This window comes from Salvelinus sp. IW2-2015, unplaced genomic scaffold, assembly GCF_002910315.2.
Source record: "Salvelinus sp. IW2-2015 unplaced genomic scaffold, ASM291031v2 Un_scaffold2901, whole genome shotgun sequence".
Lineage (NCBI taxonomy): Eukaryota > Metazoa > Chordata > Actinopteri > Salmoniformes > Salmonidae > Salvelinus > Salvelinus sp. IW2-2015.
In genome coordinates this window covers 64,806-69,271 of record NW_019944199.1, presented here as the reverse complement: position 1 = coordinate 69,271, position 4,466 = coordinate 64,806, and the positions used below count along the sequence as shown (strand labels likewise).

At 40.5% G+C, this 4,466-nt stretch overlaps 1 long non-coding RNA gene across 1 annotated transcript in view; it reads left to right on the top strand.

Annotated features, from left to right (window-relative positions):
- LOC112074955 (uncharacterized) overlaps nucleotides 1-979 on the top strand; it is an 8,434-nt gene extending 7,455 nt beyond the window's left edge. Inside the window, exon 3 of the long non-coding RNA XR_002894880.2 lies at nucleotides 931-979. This is a non-coding gene — a long non-coding RNA (uncharacterized lncRNA). The remainder of the gene's footprint in view (nucleotides 1-930) is intronic.
- Nucleotides 980-4,466: the final 3,487 nt, after the last annotated feature.

The following is a 4,466-nucleotide window of genomic DNA, read 5'->3' as shown; positions in this document are numbered from 1 at the left end:
CCTCTTTCTCTCTCTCTCTCTCCTCCTCCCCTCTCCCTCTCCCGCTCTCTCTCTCTATCGTCCGTTCCTGCTCCCAGCTGTTCTCATTTCTCCTAACGACCTTCTTACTCTTTCACACCTGTCCCCTATTTTGCCCTCTGATTAGAGTCCCTATTTCTCCCTCTGTTATCGCAAACAGGTTATTTTGTTCAAGCCCTCAAGAACTGTTGTCTGCTAATCTGTTTGCATCTACCAATGTATTGTCTGTCCAGTATCCAGACCACCTGTCTCCAGAGCTTCCTATACAGTTAATCTCTTTCTGTAACGTGTCGAGGACGGCTTTAAATAATCAGTTGAACTGACAGCTGTTTGCACTGTTTCTCTATGGTTTTAGTCATCAATCTAACCTTTAAACAGCGTACATCCCTCCCATAGACAAGGGGAGAAGGGCGACGTGAGGGGCTCGATTTTTGTCGTTCTGAGCATATGCAATGTGTCTGCCTCCGCATTAAAATAAATGTTTCACTTCCACACAAAATTACTATTTTACTTATTTTAGGTTAAAGGAAGTGTGTAGGTCGCATTCGTTATTGTAAAGCAATGAAAGGTATGTATTTAGATCCGCCTGCTCGATACAAATTCAGAGACTGATTTGCCATGTCTGTGCCTTGAAGCAGTCGAGCTGAATAAATGTTTTTCCAAGGACCGCCTCTTTGACGTAACTTTGTAGTGAAGTAAAATCAATTGATGTAGTGATACTTTCGAACACCAGAGGGAGACAAATACACGTTTATTCGACAGAGGACGTTGACATGGTGCTAGTAAGGTTATAGGTCTGYATAGTTTGAGGTCTGGATTGAACTGCACAAATGTGCACTTACAGTTGTTTGTGATATCCATAAAGTATGTTGCTAATTTTCATAACCAACATACTCTTACTCTATATTTCAGATTTTGAAACCATCAGAAGACATGCAGGTGTGTTTTATACTATGTGACTAGCTGTATTTTAGGGAGGAATAGTGTCCTCACTGTCCTGTTTATCTGGTCCAAACTCATCAATACCCTACAAGCCAGAGTATTAGTCTGGCATAACTATCATGTATTTACTGTGACCACCAGCCATGTGTATTTCACAGCTGTAAGCATGTGCAAGTAAGGCTGAGACAAAGATTCAATCAGATCAAGCGTTAACCAGCGATAGCAGATACCCACATAAGGGATATTTTGGTTGAGGTGGAACTGCATTGGAGCTGTCAATCTGTGTGAGCTGCTCTTGATCATTGTCACGAAGCCCCACCCACCCCACTGGCTTCAGAAGTTCAGAAAGAGAATTCTGATACAGTAGTCTGTCTTGTTGCACCTTGTTCGATTTAGAACAGTCAGTCAGTGACATCCACAGGACAGATGACCAGTGAAACACTATCTGAACCAGGGTTGAAGAATGGATAGAGTTTCTTAGTGAAGGTGCAGCCAGTGAAAGAGTAGATATGACACCTGTCCTCCACATTGTAGAAGGAGACCTGCCTTCTCATAATCCACAAACACCCCACCTTCAGGGCTTCTCTCTCAGTAAGAGGGTGACAGGGGAATCAGCATGAGCTGTGTACTTTCCATCCTTCAGCTCCACAGTCCAGTATCCTTTATTAGGGATTGGTCTAAAACTTTCATTCATATTGATGGACTTTCTGACCACTCCCAAAGTCCACTCAGTCTTCCCCTCCACCTTCACCTCATAGTAGAACTTCCCTGAGAAGGCAATTTCCGAGGACAAGGACCAATTTTTAAACCTCTTTCCCGTTGTCAGAGAGAACCGGATTTAGTTCTCCATGTCTCACTTGTTTCCCGTCCCAGACAGGATGAGTTTACGATGTGCAGTATCAGGTCTAGACACATTCACTGTGGAGAGAAACATACACTAGTAAACACAATGACATACATCATGGGTATAATACACTATGGTAAACACAATGACATCATCATCAGTGGTATAATACACTAGGTAAACACAATGAATCACATCAGTGGTATAATAACTATGGTAAACACAATGACATCATCATCAGTGTATAATACACTATGGTAAACACAATGACATATCATCAGTGGTATAATACACTAGGTAAACACAATGACATCACACATCAGTGTATAATACACTACGGTAACACAATGAACATCATCGATCAGTGAACTACGAATGACACACATACTATTCAACGTGATATCATCATTTGATCACTAGCACATCTATGACTCTCCATCTTGACTGATGGTCACATTTTTCATTAGGTCATGTGTAAGAACCTCTAAACTAATGTTAATACATGATTTAGGGCTGGATTCAATCAGATCTGTTTTATCCAACATACACATAGCGGTTGTTTTAACAGTGTCGGAGGTGGAAATGCGTTAAGAGCTGTCAAATCCAGCAAAGTGGTCTCAAAGCATTTGCTATTATTCTGTAAGATTATACGAGACAATCCATTTAGATGATATGTTACGTTTCGTGTGGTATGTATTCATTTGTGGATGTCCATAATCCATTTTGTATGATATCTTACGAATTACAATTTATGATATGTTACGGATTGCAATTCGTACAATATGTTATGAATTTCCAACATGTACAATGTTACACATTTTCAAAACATGTTACAAAATAATTTGTTGTGGTAACGTTAGCTAGGTGGCTAACATAACGTTAGCTAGCTCTAGGGTTTAGGGGTTATGGTTAGGGTTAGGGTTTTAAGGTATTGGTTAGGGGGAAGGCGTTAGCTAAAAGGGTTAAGGTCAGGGTTAGCTAACATGCTAAGTAGTTGCAAAGTAGATCAAAAGTAGCAGCTAAGAAGTTGCTAAAATGCTAAAGTTGTCGTGATGAGATTGGAACATCAACCTTTGGGTTGCTAGAGTTTACATTATACGCCCACACAGCCTGACCAACCACCCTCCTTTTGTTTGGCCTTAAGTGACCTTCTGTCTTTGTAATCATACCAAACAAACAAATCATACTAATTTGAGTGTACCGGATTCAGTATACTATGTTACATCTAGTCTATGAGACCAGTCTGAAAACACAAATGGCTCCTGACATTATGAGACCAGGCTGAATACACAAGGACTCTGGCATTATACAAAAAGCGGATTGCATTGGCTGCACTTGCATTAACAGAAATGCAGCCTTGTTTACAGTTGGAACACTGGAATGTGAATGTAATCTATACCTTCATTAGGATGATAGAAATCGTCCAATGAGCGAATTATTTCTTATACCTACACTTCTCTTTCTGAACTTCTGAAGCCAGTGGGTGGGTGGGGCTTCGTGATGATCAAGAGCAGCTCCACAGATTGACAGCTCCAATGCAGTTCCACCTCAACCAAAATATCCCCTATGTGGGTATCTGCTATCGCTGGTTAACGCTTGATCGATTGAATCTTTGTCTCAGCCTTACTTGCCATTTACAGCTGTAAAACACATGGCTGGTGTCACAGTAAATACAGATAGTTATGCCAGACTAATACTCTGGCTAATAATGATGAGTTTGGACCAGATAACAGGACAGTGAGGACACTATTCCTCCCTAAAATCAGCTAGTCACATAGTATAAAACACACCTGCATGTCTTCTGATGGTTCAAAATCTGAAATATAGAGTAAGAGTATGTTGGTTATGAAAATTAGCAACATACTTTATGGATATCACAAACAACTGTAAGTGCACATTTGGCAGTTCAATCCAGACCTCAAACTATCAGACCTATAACCTTACTAGCACCATGTCAACGTCCTCTGTCGAATAAACGTGTATTTGTCTCCCTCTGGTGTTGAAAGTATCACTACATCAATTGATTTTACTTCACTACACTCAAAGAGCGGCCTTAAAACATTTATTCACTCGACTGCTTCAAGGCACAGACATGGCAAATCAGTCCTCTGAATTTGTATCGAGCAGGGCGTTCTAAATACATACCTTTCATTGCTTTACAATAACGGAATGCGAACCTACACACTTCCATAAACCTAAAATAAGTTAACAGAAAAGTAATTTTGTGTGGAAGTTAAACATTAAATTAATGCGGAGGCAGACACATTGCATATGCTCAGAACGACAAAAATCGAGCCCTTTACATCGCTCCTTCTCTCCCTTGTCTATGAGGAGGGGATGTACGCTGTTTAAAAGGTAGATTGAGGACTAAAACCATAGAGAAACTGCAAACAGCTGTCAGTTCAACTGTTTATTAAAGCGTCCTCGACACGTTACGGAAAGAGATTAACTGTATAGGAAGCTCTGGAGACAGTGGTTGGATACTGGACAGACAATACATTGGTAGATGCAAACAGATTAGCAGACAACAGTTCTTGAGGGCTTGAACAAAATAACCTGTTTGCGATTTGTTCATACTGTGAACCGGCGTTTGGAGTTTGTTGGTTGTAATATCAACAGTCCCTTTCTCTTGTTCATATCTTGGCTGCATCAGTCAAGTTGA